The following is a 24,848-nucleotide window of genomic DNA, read 5'->3' as shown; positions in this document are numbered from 1 at the left end:
CTGCTCCAGCCATCTCTTCATCAACAAAGTGTTGAATACTCATACTGCTGGTGTGTTTGGTACTTTTTTGTCCAAAGACAAACCCATTTTGGACTGTGGGCAGAAAGATCATTGAGATATAGTGATGGTAGAAATTGTCAATGTAGGGATTTTGGTGGTGTGCGGAAGTGGCAGAGATTAGAACAAAAGGATATACAGTAAGAGGATCTCCAGAGGCTGCTATGTGAAACCAGATAAATGTCCTCTACTGATGTTACTTCAGTCAGCATCACTGGGGTCTGAAGACTTGCTTTCAAGTTTAAAATCTCAGGTGCAGGCTACAGGCTCTGCATATGTTTATTTAAAACTCTAGGCTCAGTTTTTCAGTTTGAAGCCAAGATTCTAATCCTCTGACTCAATATTTTCCACAGTATCTAAGTACTGTTAAAATCGTTGTTTCCTGTCCTTAGTGTTTTCCTAATTTAATCAGTCTGATTTTCACCTGTTTAAGCCTGTTTCTTCCATTGCTGGTTTGTCTTGTCATTTGATCATGATTGTATTGTTCTCTTATTGACTTTTCCCATATTCAGGTACTGTAATGTACCTGCTTGTTTAAAATTAAAAGTACATTGTGCTACTCCCGTTTGTCTGCTTTTGGGTCCTCGCCTTAGTGTTTGAAATCCTGACAAGTACATGAGCAACACTTTGTAAAATGACAGTTAACCTCTAATTTCATGCAGATCCAAAAGCTGTTTATCAGGACAGGTTATGGCTTATAGCAGCAGAGCAACACTTGTGGTAAAACAATGTCCTTGACATCACAATTGTCAACTTCACTAATCAAGACCACTATCACAAAACGCATTCTATTTTTTCCAGGCTTTGACCTTGACTGCAGGTGAACAGCACAGTGCATTAAATCTTTGACAAAGGAATGAAGGCTTAACCCAGCAGAGAGCTGACATTCTTACAGATGTGCTGGAATCAGACCTACTTGGCAAAATGAGTGGAGAATGGTCTGAGTGCTGTCAAATACAATCCAATACCATACAGAAAAAATACATCTCAGTATCCCTTTATTACTGGATGCCATATGTATAAGTCAAATATGATTTGAGTAGATTTGTTTTGCAGTTTTAAGTTGGAGTTTACACAATATTGTGACAGCAGAAATTCTACTTTCATTAATACCAGCACATTTGGCTACCACCATCTAAAAAGGGCACATGTCTGAGCATAACATTTAATTACTATGTATCAACACACTGTTAAATGCTCATGTGTTTCTGTGGTAGCAGCTTGATCAACTTTCTTCCAGCTACAGGGTTATTGCTGAGTGCTAGCCTGCTGTCTAACCAGTTCACAAACCTTATGTAGCTGGGGCAGCTTTGAATTAGTGCAGTGGTAATCTCACATTGCTTGACAGACAAGGGCTGACTAGCTGATATGAAATGTGGACCAGAATGCAGAATAAAGAGGCAGGGTGGTAGAAATGTGGGGTGTTATCCTGGGATGTAGGGAGTGAGGACAGGCAGGGGAACCACACTACCCTGGATGGCAATACAAAAAAAAAAGTGAATGCACACAAAAGCTAATATCAACCCAGATGTGGTTCTAGAAGTTTAGAGTCCAAAGGTGATAGAACTAGTGAGTCCAAACAATGTCTGGGGAATCAGATGAACTAGGACTGCATACACAACAGGCAAATATCTGAAACACTGATGAAGGTGAGTTGACAAAAACAGAAACTGGCTTTGAGAGGCAACTGACTGGCGAGGATGGACCTGGAGGCAGGCAACTGGGACCATTCACGAGGAGGTCCCCAGAGGCAAACTGGAAACTGTTGCTCTTCAGAAGGGCAGCCCCAGAGACAAGCAGGAATCAGGGGCCATTTAGGAAGATGCCATCAGCAGTGGTCTGGTAGATGGTTCCATTCAGGAGGGCAGTCATTGAGGTGGACTGGTACCTTGGGCTTTTAAAAGCTAGACAGAAAGCAGAGACCATACAGGGGTAGCAACCTGGTAGCTGTGACATCACTGATCTGACACTATAATCAGTCCACGAAATAACACATGAATGCAGCTCATGAGCAAATAACCTGCACGTGTCCCAGTGATGTTTCAGGCACTACTGACAACAGGTGAAGTTAATGTATGGCTGCTAACCTTTTACTCAAACCAAGCTGTACAGGGCTCACATTAGGGAGTAGTAAGGATTTGATCCACTCTGGGGGTGTGTGATATAACATCAAATAGATCCTCAGGCCATATACTTAAAACTACAATCACTAGCCACTTTATTAGGTACACCTTTTGCCTTCAGAACTGCCTTAATTCGTTGTGGCATAGATTCAACAAGGTGTGGGGAACATTCCTCAGAGAGTTGGCTCCAAACTCAGACCAGCCCATCTGGCACCAACAACCACACCACAAAATCATTTTAATCTCCATTCTGATGCTCGGTTGAACTTTAGCAAGTCGTGCTGACCACATCTACGTGCCTAAATGCATTTTTGTGCATTTTCTAAAGTATATTGAGTATACTTTTTAAATGTTAAATTTCATTATACTTGAAGTTGTGTTAAAATGAAACCATTTAAGTTGCACTTAATAAAACATGTTTGAGAATGTGGAATAATTGGCACGACTTCTAAAGAAGCCTACATGTAGTTTTAGTACATTCAGAACTTCACAGTATTACTAGTACTAACGAGCGCAAGCATGGACAGCAGAGAATAAGAAACAATGGGCACAGGAGAGAAATGGAGCTGTGGTGTCAGGAGAATGATGGAGCACAGGGCAGGTGTCCTTGTGAATTAGACTATAGCTAATATTGTTCAGTCCAGTCCAACAAGTAATTCAGTTCAGAAAAGATCAAGGCATCCTGCAAGTAATGGTATTAAGTATAACAGAAAAATGACAAAAAAACAACAGAAAAACACCAGAAAACTCCAAATTGTAAAATGTGACCACTCGATAACCACTATCAGCAACAATTAGCCAAGTTCTACTTCCCCTTCCACCTACGTCATAACACATGGTGCAGTTTTGGTAAAGACAGTTCAAACTGTCACTGTTTATCATTTATACCAATTTGACATGTAAAACTAACTAACATAACATTTCTCCTTTACATGGGGATTATCAAGGCAGATTAATTATGAATTTTGAAAAAATGAAAACCTGTCGTATGTTAGCACACCCAGGATCGCACATATATTGAGTACTTTAAATAAGTATCCTGAAATATAGCTAAAGTTAAAGTGAAGTGAAAATGTGAAAGTGAAAGTGACTTATGTGGCCAAGTATAGTAACCCATACTCGGAATTTGTGCTCTGCATTTAACCTATTCCAAAGTGCACACACACAGCAATGAACACACACACGGAGCAGTGTAAATGTAGGCATAGTATTATATTTTGAAGAGAATTTAAACAAAAAAAAAAATATTAATATAACAAAGCATAACAAAATACACTTACCAATATGTAGTAAAGTGCACTTTTAAGAATTAATACAAATGACTAATTAAGTAATGATATAATTTTAATATACCTTGCAAAATTAGCTTTGAATATGCTTTTTTTGTATCAGTAATTTAATATAATTTTGGAAAATATAACTAAGTATACATACAAATACATTAGATAAGATTTATTAAGTTGTTCTGGCAGCAACTGTTGAGTGGAAAATCAGCACAATGACTGCAATTACTTATAACATGGCAAGGGAGCGGTTTGGCACCAAGAAGAGGAATACCACTAGCCAAAAAGAGAAGCAGATGGACCTAAGGGTGAGGGAGATACAAAACCTGAGGAAAGAAGTCAAGACCCAGGCAGTTCAGGAGCACTCTAGAGGAGGAGAAAGAGGGGATTAAAGCCCTAACATCAAGGCTCTGAGACTGAGGCTGCAGAAAGCGGAGCGAATATGGAAGTTGAGGAAGGATAGATAGGTCAAGAGCGCACAGTTTATCAAGGACCCCTACAGGTTAACCAAGGCTTTGTTAATGGAAGCCAGATTGGGCATGTTGACCAGCTAAGGAAGAGGTTGAGGAATTTCTTAGAACAGCCCACTGTGACACACACAGGGATGAAGATCAGCAGTGCAGCACCCCAATCAAAAGACCTGGATGTCAGTGAACCATCCTGGAGAGAAGTCGAGGAGGTGGTAAAGAACCAAAAAAGCCAGAACAGCATCAGCTCCCAGACCACGTGGCCTGCCCTACAAGGTCTACAAGAAATGCCCACGTTTGCTACACAGACGGTGGAAACTGCTGTGGAAAATCTGGGCAAAGGGCATTATACCAACAACCTGGAAGGTTGCAGAGGGCTGCTTTGTGCCAAAGAAGAAGGGATCTTCTGAGATAAGCCAATTCCGTACCAACTCAGGATGCACAGTTTCCCCCATCCTGTTCATCATGGGGATAAACCTCCTTACTACAGCAGCTGCAGCAGAGGCCAGGGGACCAGTGACTGCAGCAGGAGGTAGGCAACCCCCAGTAAGAGGATTCATGGATGACCTTACTATAACAATCACATTTCATGTGCAGGTAAGGTGGGTCCTGAAGAGGCTGGGGGCTGTAGCCTCATAGCTTATCTGGAGGAGATATCAGCACTATCTTCTTGGTGTAAGGACAACAATCTGGACCTAAATGTCTCAAAGACCAAGGAGATGGTGGTGGACTTCAGGAGAGGAAAGCAACATTCTCAGTACACACCACTTAAGAGTCCTTAAGATCAACAGGACTCTGGTGGAGAGAGTGACCAGCTATAAGTATCTGGGAGTTCATATCTTTTCACTGGTGAAGAAGGCTAGGCAGTGCTTGTACTACCTCGGACAGCTGAGGAAGTTCAGGATCCCTTCAGGTCTGCGCAAATCCTTATACCTGTCCATCATCCAGTCTGTTGTATCTGGGAATATTACCATCTGGTATGGGAATAGCAGCTCAAAGGGGAAAAAGGACTTGAGAAGAGTGATTACGTGTGCTGAGTGCATCAGCGAGACTGAATTGCCTGATCTATAGGATATTTACATCAGGTAGGGCAGGTCCAGGGGTGAGCGCATTATTAAAAATACTCATCACTCAAATTACAAATTGTTTCAGTGGCTGCCATCTCCGATCCAGACTCCGATCACTGAAGACTGAACAGTAGTTTTTTTTCATCAGGCTATACGGGCATTAAACACACCACCTCAGTAATACATTGCATATTTGTACATTCTTATTTTTACAGTCTGCATATTTGCACAGCATAACTTAAATTATGTACAAATTATGTGCAACTATGTTGTACATAATTTATTTCTTATTAGAGTGTTTATCTGTTTATCTTTTTAAATCTTTTGCATTTCACTACTGTTGTACAACCACGTATGTGACAAATAAAAATCTTGAATCTTGAATGCAGAATGGTTCCAACCTCCAGAGTTCACTCCACGAGACACTCCTCCTAGCAAACTAGTAAACATTTGAATCTCACTAGCGGAATAGTAACAACCAATAAACATGAACTAGTTGACTAGTTTGAATTTTTGTGTTGACTAGTCAACTAGTGACTCTTTTTGTCATTTGGCACTCGCTAGTTAAGTACAACACGTAGCCACTAGTGTCACTAGTACCACTTTAAGATCAACATGTTGCACTAGTGGACTAAATGCAAATGAGGCAGGCAGGACAAAAACTGTGTTCTGGAAAACCTTAAAGTGCCTGCTCTGAACAGTAACTTGAGTTTTAGTGAACCTAATTACAGCAGGTGTTTTAATTATTTTATTTTGTATTATTATAAAATTACAATTTAATTATTAAATTGAATACACAAAAGTAATTTTAAATCTCTATTTCTCTGTTATCAATGTTAGTAGGTTTGCTGTTATTTTTTAATCTAAATTATTGTATTAATTACAAACTGTTATTGATCTGATCAGTATTTGAGCAATAAAAGATTAGCTGTCTGTGAAATGGAAGTTTTTTACATTCAGAGATTCCATTTGCTTGATTTAATCTTACATTAGAGGATGATGAGAATTCTATTCAATTTTATTTGTATAGCCCCAAATCACATTACAACCATATCAAGGCACTTTACATATTGCTTATCACATTAACCTAGTTAAAATATCAAAAATATACACCACTTAATTCCTAACCTTCATAGACCCACTAATTGACTCATGAAAACAACTTTTGTTTCTTCACGCTTTTTTTTACACAACCAAATATAACCACAAAGTGAAAGCAAACATCTGGACATATTGTCAGTAACTGCTCATTTTGGTGCCATGAGCCGGAACAAAGCTGCAACAGAAAGTAATTTTAATGAAGTGCACGATGTCTTGATGTTGCAAGATGGGAACTGGCAGCACAGAGAAACGGAGACAACATGTTGATTGTAACAAGAAACACATTTCGAGAGAAAGGCTGGCCTGGTCTTTCTTAGTTATCAGCAAGGAGCACTAGATCAGCGTAAATATTTCAAAAGTGGCAACCTCATTGCTTGGTCAATTGCACATGTAGGTCCAGGTAGCAAAGCTCTGGATCCTAGCCCCTTCCAACTGATGTGTGGTCAGGATCCTCTACTGGACCAGTTTGACTGGCATGTACTAGACCCAGATGTGCAAGTCAAAAGGGTGCTTAATCATTATCATGTTGTTAGAGAAATTCAAATGTTTACCCTCCTGTGACCTGATCCACCTTACTTTAGTATAACTGAAACACTTCTGAAAGGGGCCTATTGTGTATTGTGGAAATATAATTGTTGCTCTCAGTGAGAACAGTTTGCTCTAACCTTGACTATTTGATAAGGGCCCAGATGTCTTTCTATGGGAAATCGCCTCCCTTTGTGTTACCATGAAAACTGATGTGTTAGGCTGCAAGCAGCCAGTGACCCTCATGCTGTACTAAGGTGCTGTGTGACTGTTGCTCCTTGCAAGTAAAACTTCTACATAATCTTACTGAAGATCGTCCTCTGAATCTATTTGTTAAAAAGAATTTACCTAACAAACTTGGGGGCTCGTCCTGGGTCGCAACATCTCCTCTTCCTTCCAGGTTTGGACCTACAAAACATGCACGGGGGAGTCTAATACTCCTGACTGAAAGTCCTCCACCCCGGTTTGGAGCATTGAGAGGCTGGGATCTGTTGTGAGGGGAGAGGAGTGACGCGATTGAATTTTGAAAAGAGAGACCAGAGACGGACTCCTGTAAGGTAAGAGGAATTTTATAAGTGATTAAGTAAATTGAGTAGGGACTTAAAACAGAGTGAAATTATTGATTTTTGTGTGAAGGGAGTCTCTGGGAGTTTCTGGCTCTCTGGGAGCCCCGGGTGGGTCCTGGATCCTTGAGGTCATGCAAGCTGAGTAGAGTCTCAGTGGGTTACTTGCGCATATCAGGCTGAGAGGTTAGTGGCTTCAAAATGAAACTCTGACTAAAAATATCATTGACTTGAGTTGAGTTCTGGAATTCAAACAAAACCAAAATTTGTGTGGCCTCAGGGACACTGGCTCAAACGTATTCGGGTAAAAGGGCTCTCAGGAAATCAGAAACTCGGGACGAACCCATAAACCGGTCTGTGGGAGACCAAAAGTAAACTAACCCCACGGTCTGTGGGAGACCCGGAACAAAAAGAACCCCGGTGCAGCGTCGAAAGTGCTTTTGAGCATAAGGCCAAGAGAGAGTATTGGTACCAAGGGAAGAATATAAAAACATAGAGAGTTAAAAAAAAGCGGAGAAGGAGCGTATTAAAAATAATAAGTGTAGGCCTATAATAAAAATAATAAAGAAATAGGAGTGAGTATAAAACAATAATAACTGAATATAAAGAAATAAAATAGGAAATAAGAATACTAAATTAGAAGAACTAGTCACCGGTGACGCAAAATTGATGCATCAAAAGGATCCTAAAAATATAGAAAAATTAAAAAAATAGAAAAATAAATATGGTTTTTCAGGGAAGTTAAACTGTGAAGACTAGAAACTTAGTGAAGGGCATAAAAAGGAAGACTAAGGGAAATCAGAAGAATCAGAGAAAAGAAGGGCTGTTTGCAGCACAGAATGGTTAAAGTAAACTGGTTAAAGGAGGCAGAGAGTAGACGGAGAGGGAAAGAGAGAAGGAAGAGAGACAGAAGCAAATAGAAAAATAGTTAAAAGCCTCTTCACCAACATTGTATTTAGGGCAAACTGTTGAATTTACAGATGAACAAACAATATCATGCTGTAGACCACCTCCTCATCCTAATAATCCACCACTGGCTCAGCTTCCTCCGTACGTCCAGGGAGAAGAGGGTGCTGTCGGTGGAGCAATATTTCCTCCCACAGCTCCTTCTGATCCTGTGCCTCGGCCTCAACCTCCTTATGCAGAAGATAGTGAGGGAGTGCTGGCTTATTTTAACAGACTGAAAGAGCTATTTAACACTCACAGTGGAATATCAGTACCTGAAGGTGCTGCAGAAAATGGGGATGAGCTGTATGCGCAGCAGTTAAAGAATGCCTTCTTAAATGGCCTCAAACCTGAAATTTCAGGATTTATTCGAAAGCATCAAATTGACTGGCAAACTTAAAAATGATGCTGTGTATGCAGCTACTGTCCTCCAACAAAGAACAAAAGCACAAAAGAGCTTGGGTTACCTGTAGAGGTATCGCACAACCTGCTGGAAAACATCTCTCCAAAGATGTTCAATATGTTGGTTGTGTACGGACTGGTCTGTTATGTGTCTTGCATGTCCTTGTCCCTGAAAAAGATTCATTAGAGTGTTCTCCCCTCCATGGTCCGATCTTATTCTGGCTGGTAACCCATAGAGACAGGTGGCTCAAACAAAATGAGTCAACACCATCAAAGTGTTGTCTGTGCTGCAGTTGCAGTTGATGTAAGTGATTATTCTGGAGTTCCTATCAACGCCAGCATGTGTCACAAACCACCACCCATAAAACATTTAAAATAACGAATTGCATAATTACAATAAAGCCATATAGACACCCACTGTATACTTTTAAGGCTAGACTTAAAACCTTCCTCTTTGACAAAGTGTATAGTTAGGGCTGGCTTCAGGTAACCCTGAACCATCCCTTAGTTATGCTGCTATAGGCCTAGACTGCCCGAGGACCATCGGTGCACTGAGCTCCCCTACCCTAACACCCCCCCCCCCCCCCCCCCCCTTCTCTCCTCCCACCTCATGTATATTCCACCATTGAATGTCACTAACCTTGTGCTCTCCCCTAGTCTGTGCTCTCTCCCTCTCTCTCTCTCTCTCTCTGTACCTTCTGCAGGTGTCCCTGGTCCTGGAGCTGTATATTGCTGATGTGCAGTTACTGGTCCCACCAACCTGCAGTGTCTATTTGTTGTTTATTGTTGCTGTTCTTTTCTCTCTGCTCTATCCACTCACCCCAACCGGTCGAGGCAGATGGGCGCCCAAACTGAGCCCGGTTCTGCTGGAGGTTTTTTTCTTCCGTTAAAGGGAGTTTTTCCTCTCCACTGTCACCAAGTGCTTGCTCATAAGGGAATTGTTGGGTTTTTAGTTTTAGTTTTTGTAAAGTGCCTTGAGATGATTTGTATTGTGATTTGGCGCTATACAAATAAAATTGAATTGAATTGAATTGAATTATTCTGTTACATTACCAACAACAGATTTGTAACTAATTCACATATTTTGAATGAGAAAAAAATGAGGATGAGGAAAAGTGGAAGGTTGAGAAGGTTGAGATGAACGATGGAATGACAGGATATGAAGGAGGTAATATTATGAAAAAAAGAAACAACTTTAACACATACACAGTGAAAAAAATGTATGCACTACCCATCTAATATGTCTTTCTGCTACTCCTGCTATTACACAGAAATACAAAAGGTGACCTGTGATTACAGAATGAGACACATATGGCCATGTATGTGCCACAAACTGTCAGTTTGGCACATAATATGTTCTCCTAACCACAGCTTGGCTCCATCTTTGGGCTGCAGTAGCTGGATCAGTGTGGTTAAGTGTCTCCCGAACTCTTCTTCTTGTTACTGCAATACTGTCAACAAGCAGATATCCTCCCATCAGGTGGGTGTGTGGTGATTAATTAAATTAAATTGGGAATCTTTAAGCAAATATATTTGTTGCCCAACATAGTGACCCTCACTAGTTAAGTAGCGCAGACAAATGCTGGTCACTAGTTAACTAGTGAGACAAACCCATGCTTGACTAGTAAACTTGTCACAGTTTTTGCAGCACACTAGTTAACTAGTAGGACTTTTAGCCTTACAAGTGTTGTCCAGAGGGCCACTAGTACACAAAAAAGCTGACTAGTTGGGACTTTGATCCTACTATTGCAGTGACTGAAATTGCTAGTAAGGCTTTTCTTCGAACTAGTTGAAAAGAAATGCCACTAGTTACTGAGAAAGTGTGACTAGTAAAGGTTTTTGTTTGACTAGTGCAATCACATGTCCAAACTGTTCTGACAACGACTTAACTAGTGTATGAAATGAACATCTGATATCAAGAATATGGAATTTATGCTTAAACAGTTTGCCATAGTCATCTGGTCAGAGCAGGCCAAAAGGGTCATCCTTGTTGATTTGACTGTCCTGTGGGAAAAGGGCTGCAATGTGGCCCATGAGAGGAAGAGCCTAAAATACCAAGGCCTTGTCATGAAAGACTGGCAAACATGGCTGTTTCCAGTGAAAGTGGGGTGTAGAGGGGGTGATGTTTATGGCACAAAAGGGAGCAAGAAGCTGGACGCCTGGAGCGGATGGGCAATTATTTGGCCACCACTGCTGACCTGCCAACTGGAGGAAGTGGTGGTTAACACCAAAAGAAGTTTAGGTACCGTCTGACGACATCAGTTTCAGGTTGGAGGCCACAATCGTACCACGGAATGACTGTATGTGTGGCATCTTCAGATGTAATAAACAAGTTTAAAATAAAGTGAATTTTGAAGAAATATGCTAAATTAGTAGTGATATCACTTCAATATACTTTTCAAAAAAGTACCTTGAATATGCTTTTTTTGTATCAGTAACTTTACTAATGTTGTACTTTGGAGACTTACCAATAATATACTTTATCTCCAGGTCTTGGTTCAGGAGGCAGACACTCACTGTACTATTAAGGCTAGACTTAAAACCTTCCTTTTTGACAAAGCTTATAGTTATGGCTGGTTCAGGTAACCCTGGGTTGAATTGACTTAGATATCCTGATAAGGCCTAGACTGCCTGAAGACTTTCCATCGGTGCACTGAGCTCCCCTACTCTACCCTCCCTTAACTTCCATTCCCCTCTCCTCCTCCTCTCCTCCCCCCTCACATGTATATTCCACCACTGAATGTCACTAACCTTGTGCTCTCTCTCTCCCCTAGTTTGTGCTCTCTCCCTCTCTCTCTGTTCTCTCTCTCTCTGTACCTTCTGCAGGTGTCCCTGGTCCTGGAGATGTATATTTCTGATGTGCAGTTACTGGTCCCACCAACCTGCAGTGTCTATTTGTTGTTTATTGTTGCTGTTCTTTTCTCTCTGCTCTATCCACTCACCCCAACCGGTCGAGGCAGATGGCCGCCCAAACTGAGCCCGGTTCTGCTGGAGGTTTTTTCTTCTGTTAAAGGGAGTTTTTTCCTCTCCACTGTCGCCAAGTGCTTGCTCATAAGGGAATTGTTGGGTTTTTAGTTTTAGTTTTTGTAAAGTGCCTTGAGATGATTTGTATTGTGATTTGGCGCTATACAAATAAAATTGAATTGAATTGAATTGAATTGAATTGAAATAAATAAACTTTTGATGATATTCTAGTTTACTGAGATGCACCTATATCTACATGCTTCAAGAATCTGCCAGTACTCGTTTATCAAAGTTTATAAACATTTTTACCCCTAGTCCATAGTATATTTAATGTGTACTTAGAAACTAAAGTGAAGAAAAAGCCCCATGGTCAGGGTTTGCTCTAAACTATGACAATTGAGTATAGATCTTACTTTATGTTACTTTATGTTGTTACTTGATGTTACTTTAATATTTTGGAACTTTTCGCTTGACTTCATGAGGATAATCAGCTAACACTATTTCCTAAAACATTTCGGTGCAAATAAACTGCAAATGGAGATACGTTTTGTAAGGAATGCATTTGATTATATTCCAGTACACTGTAATGTACTTTTTAAATGAATGATACTACTTTTTCCTACATCAACAGTAACATCCAAAGACTATATGACAAGTTTCCCATACGTGATCAACGCTGTGCTTTATGCAGTCTTACTTGAAGTTGCACTCTAAGGTTGAGATGGGAATTACTTTTCACAGTGAGACTATGCACATAATAAATATTTATGTAAACACAACTTAAGCTCATCATTTGTACCACAGCACAGCATAAAAGGCTTAAAATAAAATGTCTGTACTGTAGGTGGTGCTCAGCTTACATTCACATGTACAGCACCCTGTGCATGCACAGACCATGGTCTGTAATAGACTATGGAATGGGTAGGCCTACTTAGAAACAGAAGTAAAGATAAAGCCCTGTGGTCAGGGTTTGCTGTAGATTGTGATTATTTGTGTGTAGATCTTGTGTTACTTTAATATTTTGGAAATGTTATCAGAAAATGTTAAATATTACTAAACCGCAAACATAGACACATTTTTTAAGGAACATATTTAATTGTTTTATTTATAGTGTGATATGACATACTTTTAGAATGAATGGTGTTCTACCTTTTCCTACAGAAAGAGTAACAGCTAGGCACTATAGGGAAGAGGTTTGGCAGAGGTGAACAACGCTGTGCTTTGATGTAGGAAATGTGAGTTCAGTCCTACTTGCACTCTAAGACTGAGATGGAAATTACTTTTAATTTTTGCTGTGAGACTCTGCACAAAATAAGTCTTTTAGTACATAAAATTTAAGTCAGAAAACTTACTTTTGTGCCGGAGGAGCAGATATTTTGGCAGATAATATGTTGGCTAGAAACATTTTATTAACGTGTCAACATATTGGTAGTTGCAATTTGCACATATATAAGCTTCGCAGTAAATTTGCCAGTGTTATATCAACACTAAAGTGTGTTTGTATAGGGACAGTAGAAGCATATAAATGTTTTTTGGTGTTAAATTAACACTGAACGTTTATTTAACACTAGCAATTTTGCTGTGTAAGGATAGAATTTAGATTTAGAATTTAGGATAGAGACTGCATCTGTAATTACAGGAGTCACTGACTAGTGAGATTGGAGATTTTCCTTCACATTTAAATGCAGTCATCAAAAGGTATTTACACCTTTTCAGGTAGAATACCATGACAGAGCTACACTTTGCACCTTTGCCATCCTCCCTGACAATCAGCTATATGTTGCTGTTTCTTAGGAATGATACAAGGTGAATGGAAAAGTATACTATAAAATAGTAATCCGGGTGCAGTGCAATGCAGTGGTACACTGTTAAACCCCCAGTCTCCCCTCTCTGTGGTCAGCTAAGTTGTGTTTTAATGAAGCCCAGTTGACAATATTTTGGTTGATAAAATTAAAGACAACATATGGTTGTGATAGCAGCTGTGATATATCAGATTTGAGTGTTCACAAAGATGTTTTAATTTTAGTGAACTGCACATGGTGATTACTATTTTAGTAACTTGTGGTGTTGTGCTCCATGTTTAATAGATCTTTGCTTCAATACATGAAACCCATTGTAACAGATTGCAATTATTTAACTGGCATTGAACCTACATGTTTGTACATCCACAAACAGGGTAATTTTGCAACTGCTGCTACCAGAAAGGAGAACTGCATGTTGGCATGTTGGTGCAGGTTAAAACCACTGCATTCCTGATACAATGCCAGGGCACTACACTTTAGCTGTATATCGCTGATGTGCAGTTACTGGCCCCACCAACCTGCAGTGTCTATTTGTTGTTTATTGTTGCTGTTCTTTTCCCTCTCCACTATCCAATCACCCCAACCGGTCGTGACAAATGGCCGCCCGACCTGAGCCTGGAACTGCTGGAGGTTTCTTCAGTTAAAGAGAGATTTTCCTCTTCACTGTCATCAAGTGCTTGTTCATTAGGGATTTTTTGGGGTTTCTATGTAAAGTATGTTGAGTTTATTTTTATTGTGATTTGGTGCTATACAAATAAGTTGAATTACCGCTGTTCCACTGCCCTCAAGTGGCAGGATTTTTCTATTTCTATAAATATGTGATTTGTCATTTATGAACTATAGTTGTCTATCTATAGCTCTAAAGCTCTAAAATGTAACATTTTTGGAATGCTTTCCTTTATTAATACTTATGTATGAACAGTTGTCAGTTTAAGTCATTCTGGAATGAGACTATTCATTCAGTTACGGTGTGGCTGGCAGCTCCACAGATCCAGCCAGCCTGTAAATCCAGCTGTCAGACAAACAGGTAGAAGGAACAGATGAGTTGTGGGGGGGTTACACCCCCAGACAGATGAATAGCCATCTTGATTGATGCTGGCCTTTGTGCACATCTCAGTGCTGTTGCTGTTCTGACATGAGTCTGTTGCACAGTAATGTTTGATCAGAAGAAAAGGGCACCAGCAGCTCTGATCATCATTCGGCACAACTCCCCGTTCCACCTCCCCACTCTGACACCAAAATCAACTGGGCAGAATCAGACTTGACACCAAGCACACACCTTAGCTGAGCATAGGATGTAAACTGTGGGGTAAAGGAGAGATATAGGCCTATTGCAGGTGATGGCAAGGGGTCTGAGTTAAAGATAGGACGAGACAGTTTACATGCTAACTCACAAATTTAGAATCTACTAATCAAGCCACCGCATCATTAGCCTATATGAATAGGCCTATCTAACCTTTTCTGATATAACATGCTAATTGAGGTTTGACTGTGATACTATAACAGTTGACTGCTGTACTAAACTAATATATACCATATGGGCTTTTTTATATTAAGTTAGTATTTCATATATTTATTGTGTGTATTTCATATTCATATTATTAATTTAAATCAGATCCATATTGACTAAGCAAATGAAAACTGGCATCAAAATGTAAGGGTAAATGTATTTATTATTTATAAGCAATGTGCCGTTCCTAATGCACATCGGGTGACAAATGACTAACTGATCCACACCTTTCGCATATCAAAGACTCTGCAGACCAAAGCGCATTGTAAGCAGGTTTATTTACATTCAAAAGGGTAAAGTTAAAACGAAGACATACGCCCAGAATATGCCTGCTGATTCCTGGTCCAGATCCCTCACTGAAAGATTCCACAGTTACCTGTGTTCTGATCTGACTTTTACCTCGTTTTCAGAGTGTTCGATGATCACGATATCCCGCTGAGTTTCTCTTGGATTCCCGGCCACATCTGTGTTACAGTCCTTAACCACTACTCACCTGCAACACCTGTGCCTTCAGATTCCTCCAGCCAGGTATTCTTAAAGACACTACAACTCACCTGTGCCTTCGGATTCCTTCCGGCAGTTGTTCCTGTAACTGCAGCTACTCTCCTGAGCCAGGTGTCTTTGACACCACAGCGATTCACCAGAGCTAGTGGTTTCGAAAAAAACTGCTACTTGCCTGTAGCCATTCTCCATCCTATTCTCAGTCTCCAGAAAGCTTCATCCCAAAGTCCAGTCACCACACCACTATTCCTGTCCTCAAATAAGTCCTTTAACCATCTAATTATCAACGCACTATTATGATGGGGAAAACTAGGTTTTCCATTTTTGGACTTTTATTTTGGGCTTTTATTTCCATGTGACCTAAGGAGGTCACAGGTAGCTTCATTTTCCACTTACCTTAATTAGGTTCACCTACCTTCCATTAGGGCTGGCCTTTTATGTATATATACCTCCTCCTATCCTGTTGGGTCCTGCGTCTTTCCTTCTCCTTCACCACACCCAAAAAACATAACCGAATCCTCTGACCAGAATGGACCCAGACAGGCAGGAGGACGTTCGAGGAGGACTTCCTCTCAGGGTCCCTGTGTGCCTTTCAAGACATCCTCCAAGCCTCCGATGATTATCCGGAGGCGCTCGCTTTTGTTCAGAACCACCCACGCTACGTACCCAAGGGAAGGTCAGAACTTTTTATTAACTTCTCCTCCCTACACACCCTACGTGAGAAGTGTAGGGACCTGCTTTTCCCCTTCCACGGAGCAAGACAATTATGCCTCACGCAGCTCCAGCTCCCGCTGCTGAATCTCCAGCCCTCACCGCCGACCCTCCAGTCCCCAAAGTTTCCCTCCCTCTGATACCAACTTGCCCATCTTTGTCTCTGGACGATGAGTCTCCCCTGCCACTGACATAAGCAGAGGCTCGCTCCATCTGGCGGGAGCTCAAGGCTCAATCCCTGGCAACCCTGGCTCCATGGGATTTCTCCCCGGTTCCCGCTAGTTGCATGCCCGAAGACGACGGTGGCATTGGAGGGGGCCATCTCCAGCTTGAGCTAACGTGCCAGACCCACCTCTTCAGCCTGGGGCACCAGTCCCTCAGTTTGGGCGGCCATCTGCCTCGACTGGTTGGGGTGAGTGGATAGAGCAGAGAGAAAAGAACAGCAACAATAAACAACAAATAGACACTGCAGGTTGGTGAGGCCAGTAACTGCACATCAGTAATATACAGCTCCAGGACCAGGGACACCTGCAGAAGGTACAGAGAGAGAGAGAGAGAGGGAGAGAGCACAAATCAGGGGAGAGAGAGAGCACAAAGTTAGTGATATGCAATGGTGGATATAGGTTTTTCATGTAACCTATGTAGTTACAGGTAGCTTTGTTTTCCACTTACCTTAATTAGGTTCAGAAAGCGTGACAGTATGCAACATTTTGAACAGAAAACAAATCATAAACTTGTAATGAGTGAGTGGGAAGGAACTGTTTCATCCACCTGTGCCAGAAGGTGTTTGACAGGTGCTGGTGTCAGGATCCTGGGTTCTGGACTTCCTGACCCAAACTTTTATTTTGGTTTCTTTTTCCCGCATCACTTGGTATTATCCTTGTTAGCTTTATGTTCATAGGTCTTATTGGTTGCTGCATCAAAGCAGGTAATGCAGCCACACCCTCCTTGCCAGATCGTGGACGTTATCACATGGTATTCACAGTCCAGCCCTGCCTGAATTGGATTTCTGCCTTACCATGATTCAAGCCTGAAGACCAAAGCCTGATTCTTGAGCTTTCCTATGAAGGCCTAACATGTCTCATGTAGGCTGCACCTGTTCCATGAAGGCAGAACCTGATTTACGAACCTAATTCCTGAGGACCTAACCTGATTTCTGAGGTCCTAACCTGTCTCTTGAAGATCTTACCTCATTCTGAAGATCATAGGATCTCTAAAGACCAAATCTGATTTCTGAATGCCTAATGTGATTCCTGATTACCTGAACTTAATTCTTTAATACCTGACCATGGACTCTAAACACTTCCATTGTTCCATTGACTCAACCAAGCTGTTAACCTGACTGATCTCCTTGTACTCACTTCTGCTTATTATTGTCACCAGTTCATAGAATTCCATTAGGTGTTATCATTTTGATCCAAGGTTGACTAATTGTATACCAGGAAACTTAAATGAAAATATTATTGCCTATGGGATGCAAAACTAGTGATAAGACTGGAGTTTGTTTTTATGGAAATTACTTTTGTCTGTTAATTATTGATAGACTTCTTTGGTTTTGCTTATTGTATGACCTGAAGCCTGCAACAGTCACCTGTTCACGAATTTCTCTTAGTTTGCTAAATGCCGGGTTTCAAGTTGTGCTGCCTTGACCATTTGAGTTAAGACATTCACAGATGTGTTATGTTTGAAATAAGTTTCATGTTCATTTTCTGTATTGTTGCCAAGTTCCCTGGTACCTCTATCACAGCCACTCATTGTGTGTTTAGATAAAACATAAACTCAGTCCTGGCTGTCAAGCATTTCTCCTGAGCTCAAACCATAAAAACCTCTAAAAATCCTAACAGCTGGACCTGGTGCCACTGTGCTTGTAAAGATCTGAGACTGATGTTTCCAGCTGGAGCCTGAAGAGGGGTTACCTTTTGAATGATAAGAGAAACCAGGGTCAGAATGTCCAAAATTCTCTGGGCGAGACCAATCATCCTTTCCTATGATTTGTGGGGGACTAAAAGAAAAGAAAGAAGAGAAAGAAGAGAAATTAATAAAGAAAATCAGAGAAGTGCAGAAGATGGCCACCGTAGCATGTAGTATGAAATGAAGAGAAGCTCTCAGTAAGCAGGGATCATGGAAGGAAGGAGTGCTGCAACACTTTATCGAAGAAGGCAGCCACTCTTTTAGGATGTTTAAAAACATTTTCCTGCTGATTATGTTTAATCCTGAGCAGGGCTGGTGTTGGTGTAAAATCCCTGTCGCTTCTGTAAAACAGCTGCAGAGAAATCCTCAAATATCATGATTGGCGTTGTAGACTGGGTTTTTCTGGCTGCCTGCATTATCTGGACTTTATCCTTGAAGTTGTGGAGCTTTATGATAACAGCTCAGGGCTGCTGGTCGGGGAGTGGATGGTGTGTGAAGGTGTAACAGCAGCAGTTCAGTTTAACAGACCCTCCTCTGAAGCTAACCTTTAGTAGCTCCAGCAGCCAGGTCTTGAAGAAAGAGCAACAAGGTAAGGGCCCTCGAAGCCTTCAGGAAGCCCGACGACACATATGTTGCACCGTTGGCTCCTGTTCTCTAAATCATTGATCTTATCCATGGTTGCCTCCAGCTTGCTCTCGACCTCAGAGAGCTTAGTGATATGAATTGCTGCGACGTCCTCGGAGTTTGAGTTATGGCTTTCAGCTTCTGTAATCCATGTATCCAGTGTTTCGATTTTAGACGAGCAGGCCCTGAGTTTCTTCAGAACCAGATCCATCTTTTTATCAAAGGAAACCTCCACACCTTTGAGCACTACAGTGGTTATTTTTTCCACCAAGCTATCCGCACCATCTTGACATAGAAAAGGCCTCGTCTTGTCCACCATGTTAGCTTGGCTGCTCCCGGGCGACTGACTCCCCTGAGCAGATTTCGCAATAAGGTTGAGTTTTTTCTGCGTGGCAGGCATTCTCTGACTTCTAGGCAATGATGTCCGCTCACTGCGCCAATGCTTTCTCTGTAAAAAAAAAAAAAAACCTAAAGAATACCAAGCTGTGGGAGCACAGACATATGCGTCATGTGACCCCCCTCCTGGGCAGTGCTTGTTGTTGTCTGATGTCTTGTTTACAGATGTGTGTATGCCTGTGCTGAACCTGGAAGTGACGCCAGTTTTGTGGGCTGATAATTCTCTTTGTTTGAACACTGCTGGCGTTTGTATTTGCTCCAACTATAATCCACTTCTCTCGCAGGCTGAAGAGGAGATTGGATTTACTCCCCTTGCTGTATCTATGAAGGAGAGGCCAGGGAGGTTCTCCTTCAGCTTTGGCACATTGTATTTCCCTAAGCAGGTCACTGAATTTCCTTAGTTTTGTGTAGTCTAGTCCTTACAAACACCAAGAAACTGGACCATATCACACCAGTTCTCAGATCACTACACTGGCTTCCCGTTAGTCAAAGGATAGATTTTAAAATTTTATTGCTAGTTTATAAAGCACTAAATGGTTGTGGACCAAAATATATCCAAGATATATTGGTTCCCTATGAGGTTTCCAGACCCCTCAGGTCATCTGGGACAGGTCTATTGTGTGTTCCCAGAACCAGAACCAAACAAAGTGAAGCAGCATTTAGTCACTATGCTCCTCAATTGTGGAACAAACTTCCTGAACACCTGAGGTCTGCTCAAACTGTCAGCTCATTCAAATCTGGACTGAAAACTCTGTTGTTTACTGCTGCCTTCGAATAATTGTTATCTTTGTCTTCTTAATGTGCTTTTATGTTTTATATTAATTTACTTTACTTGATTTAAATTTATTTTATGTTAAATGTCTTTATTTTTAAATGCTCTTTTCAATGCTTTTAATGCTTTTAATGTAATTATATGCCTTGTAAAGCACTTTGAATTGCGTAGTGTATGAAAGGTGCTATACAAATAAATTTGCCTTTGCCTTTGCCTTTAGTCTTTGGATATTTGGATTTTTGGGAATGTGTCTTCAATCACTTCAGCTGAGCCGTAACCTTGTCCAAGTCTATCCCACATCATTTTTAGACTTGCAACTGGATTGTTAACCCTCAGGGGTCGAGAACGTGCCAGTGCGTTTTGTGGCATCTTCTCCTGATAATGCTGAAATTAACATTAGTTATTCTGACAATTTTGATTGTATAAATAAGAGCAGTATATCATTCAGTATTTGTATACACTCATAATAACAGCAAAACCATGTGCTTTTGTAAAATAAAGAAAGCAGACAGGGTGCACTCTCTGTCTTCTCTGTCTCTGTCTTCACAGATATAAATAAAACAACCTGAATCTCAGCGAATACTAGACATGAGAAATATATACATAGAAAGCTTGAAATATTTTCTTTTTAAATGAGACAATTCAAGTCAAAAACAAATCATCTCTTTTTATGTAATGTGTATGAAAGTAAGGAGCAGTGCAGTTTCTCCTGTCTCTCTCTTGTCTCCTGCCTCGCACTGAGCGCGCTGTTCATATGGAAATAATCTGAGGTGAGTCAGGTAGTTCTGTGCCTGCCCCGGAGAAATGGCATAAAACATCAAGCTTCATCATAGAATTTACTTACTTATTCTGCGCGTTTGGATGATGGCACAGGACACGAGTAAAGAAGCATTTGGGATAGTTCCAGACAGCGATGAAGAGTTTACATTCTCGTCAGAGGAAAAACACGACTCAGATGACAAACATTTGCATCTGCATTGCATTGCACTAATTCCCTTTCAGCCACATTCCTGATTGAAAGGCTCATTATGCAGCTCATTATGCGGAGCCTTGTCTTCTCAGGTGAATCACATGATTATTCATGATCAGGAACGCCTTCTTGCATATTCCCTTTCTACTAAAAAAGTCCATCCATCCAGCCATCTTCTTCTGCTTATCCGGGGCCGGGTCGCGGGGGCAGTAGCCGAATCAGGAATACCCAGACTTCCTTCTCCCTGGACACTTCCTCCAGCTCTTCCGGGGGGACACAGAGGCATTCCCAGGCCAGCCGGGAGACCCAGTGCCTCCAGCATGTCCTGGGTCTTCCCCGGGGCCTCCGCCCGGTGGGGCATGCCTGGAACACCTCCCCAGGAAGGCGCCCAGGAGGCATCCGAAACAGATGCCTGAGCCACCTCAACTGACTCCTCTCGATGTGGAGGAGCAGCGGCTCTACTCCGAGCTCCTCCCGGGTGACCGAGCTCCTCACCCTATCTCTAAGAGCGCCCGGCCACCCTGCGGAGGAAGCTCATTTCAGCCGCTTGTAACCCGATCTCGTTCTTTCGGTCATGACCCAGAGCTCATGACCATAGGTGAGAGTAGGAACGTAGATTCACCGGTAAATCGAGAGCTTCACCTTCCGGCTCAGCTCCTTCTTCACCACAATGGACCGGTACACCGACCGCATTACTCCTGCCGATGCCCCAATCTGTCTGTCAATCTCGCGTTCCGTCCTTCCCTCACTCGTGAACAAGACCCCGAGATACTTAAACTCCTCCACCTGAGGCAGGATCTCTCCCCTGGCCTGGAGATGGCAAACCACCTTTTTCCGGTTGAGTACCATGGCCTCGGACTTGGAGATGCTGATTCTCATCCCAGCCACTTCACACTCGGTTGCAAACCGCCCCAGCGCACGCTGGAGATCCTGGCTCGATGGAGCCAACAGGACAACATCATCTGCAAAAAGCAGAGATGAAATCCTGTGGTCCCCGAACTGGACTCCCTCCGGCCCCTGGCTGCGCCTAGAAATTCTGTCCATAAAAGTAATGAACAGAACCGGTGACAAAGGGCAGACCTATTCCCTGTGTACTGGGAATAGGTCTGACTTACTACCGGCAATGAGAACCAAGCTCCTGCTCCGTTTGTACAGAGACCGGATAGCCCTCAGCAAAGGGCTTATCGGCTTGTCATTAAACCGCAGCAGCCCTGCTCCTACAATTTCATGAGGAGCAAAGTATCTAATAAAGTCACTTACATTTGAGTCTTTGGGTTCTTGGTTGACCTGTCCAGGGTGTACCCCTGCCTTTCACCCAAAAAGAGCTGGGATAGGCTCCAGCAGAACCCCATGACCCTGGTTAGGAATAAGCGGGTATAGAAAATGGATGGATGGATGGGTTCTTGGTATGAAGGCATGGCATCTTACTGGATGGGCACTGATACCTTGTGTGACCAGTTGCAACCAGGAGAGAAGGTAGTGGCTGGTGTGAAGGAAATTTTCATATAATAAAGTTCACTTTTGTTGCAGCAAAGCAAAGGCAGAGCTAGGGGGTGGCTTTTCAGGCTTAAGCCCTGAATATTTTTTCAAAAGCCCCAAATCTTTCTAAGCTATGAAAATGATAATTTCATTTCTGATTGAATATTACCATGAGTTTCTTAAATAAGACCAAACAAAGTTCTGGGGAAATATCGCCATTTAGAATAGCGTTTATAGGTACATTGAACATTTTTTGCATTCCAAAAAGCCATTGGCCCAAGTGTCAGAAGTCAGCTAGTATTAAAGCAGGCTTTTCAAGAAGGAGACCAATGTGGATATTAGACAGTTTTTCAAGAAGATGGTACCATCTGTTGTTTCAGTTTAGTACCTAATTTGATTTCACAGCTGAGTTGAGACAAACATATCTGTAGCCACCTCTCTGCTGTTCAGATTTTGGCTGTATTCAGACATGTCATCTTTTTAGAAGCCAGCTTTTGTTGTATCTTATGATCTTATGAACCATGTTTTCAGAAAAGTCCAGAGTGACGTATTTTTCAGCATCTGGGATTAACGGATTTCTATCTGAGATAATTGGTGAGCTGCTAGCTAACAATATATTTAATTCGTGAACTAATACTACCACCTAGTGGATAACAAAAGCAACAGCCTGAATAACATTTAAATACATAAGTACAGATTCTATTATCTATTAACTATTTATGTTTTACACCACCACAGCGAAGACAACTCTATCTAATGCTTGTTTGACATTTAGCGCTCATTTTTGAATGCACTCTCATAGACTACTATACTATACCCTATGTCTGGCACTTACAAACTTACCTGTTTAGTCATTGTTCTAGTCAGAAATGAAATGGATTTACATACAATGAATCTGATTCATCAACACTTCCACAATGCAAAAGTCTGATATCTCCTATAAGCCCGTCTACAGACAGTCAAGGTATTTCACTGCTGTGCTATTTTGATACGTTGAATCTGTTAAGGGTTAGTCTCACATTTTTTCAATATCAGTTCATACATTAGTAACCATAAAGTTCTCCAGAGGTCAGTTTTTAAAGGGTTGGTTACCCCGGTCCCAGGCCTGGGATAAAATTGTATTTCCAGATTTATTACAAAAGATCGTGGGACAAATTTGAATAAAGTCCGACAAACCATATATCAAATTAAAGCATAAAGTCTCCCAATTTAAATGGTATAAAGCAATTTATGATTGAATTATCACAGCGACTACAGTTTCCTAATGTTTAACAACAGTACAAATATTGGAAAAATGCTAGTTCTTACCTTTTCTGTCGTGTTACTTTGTACATGTACTGAAACATCCAGTGTTACATATCATTTTTTTCGTTAGACTCCAGGGAACATAGTGCATCCATGTTTTAGTCCAAAAGAGTAAATCCATAAAACCATCGTCCTCCTCATGAAACGTTTTTATCCCGTTCGTTTTATGGTTGATTTCACGTTTATTCAATAAAGACTGACATAGCAAGCTTCTGTGAGGCCTCAATCAAACATTCTTGTTACGTTTTACAGCGTAACACCAACAGAAATCACCCCTCAGAGCAAATCACACCCGTGGGATATGACATCTAATGACAGTAGAATCAGCCAGTCGCACTGTTTGGCAATGATGACTGACGTATCTTGTAGCCAATGATGAGGCCTTTCCAACGGTGTATTACACTGTATGGCGGATGACGCATAAGGGGGATTTAAAGTAAGTTGGCTTGACAACGGTGGGCAAGCAACGCTCGAACCTAGAGAGGGCGGGGAGTCATATTTCATATTTTACAGCGCGCAATAATAAACTGGAAATCTTTTCCTTTACATGACACCAAGGTCGTCAATACAACAATTAAAATGTAAAGAAAAAAAACAGCTAATTTAATTTGGGTTGATGTGTTGTTCGGCCGTGTGCCGAAAAAGGTGCGGGGTGACTAAGAGTTAAGAGTAGTAGTTATTGTCAGGAGAGGCATTTGGAGTTAGTGTGGGTAGCCATTTTCTCTGCTAGGGTGTAATGGCTGATCTTGTTTATAGCATGCTATATGTGGTTTCATTTTGTGATGCCTCCAGTGCAGTATCTTCTCCATTTTTCACAAATGTGGCCTGATTGATGACATAGTGTTTGGTACATTTAGCTGTTTCCGAATGAGATGGGTGTGCGTCTACCAGCAAGGCAACAGCTGCCTCTAACGCCTCTGCTGCAGCAATGGCTGTAACATCTCTTTGTTGTATGAGCTTAATAGATGCCTCATCCATCCATTCATCCATCCATTATCTATACCTGCTTATTCCTAATCAGGGTCACAGGGATCTGCTGGAGCCTATCCCAGCTCTCTTTGGGTGAAAGGCAGGGGTCCACCCTGGACAGGTCACCAGTCCATCACAGGGCCACATAGAGACAAACAACCTCACACACTCACACTCACTCCTATGGGCAATTTAGAGTCACCAATCAACCTGACATACATGTTTTTGGACTGTGGGAGGAAACCAGAGTACTGGCTACTCATTAATTTTGGCAACAGTATAGAAATCTAGCAATGTTATGCTTTAAAAGCTACTTTAACTTCAAACGTTTCTACAGTGAGTAAAATTTTTTGGCAGCAATTGGTAACAAAATATTTATTTAGTATGGGAAAATTCAGTAG

Source organism: Mastacembelus armatus, chromosome 9 (assembly GCF_900324485.2).
Source record: "Mastacembelus armatus chromosome 9, fMasArm1.2, whole genome shotgun sequence".
NCBI lineage: Eukaryota > Metazoa > Chordata > Actinopteri > Synbranchiformes > Mastacembelidae > Mastacembelus > Mastacembelus armatus.
The sequence above is the reverse complement of the archived record's forward strand: the minus strand, read 5'-3'. Positions refer to the sequence as shown.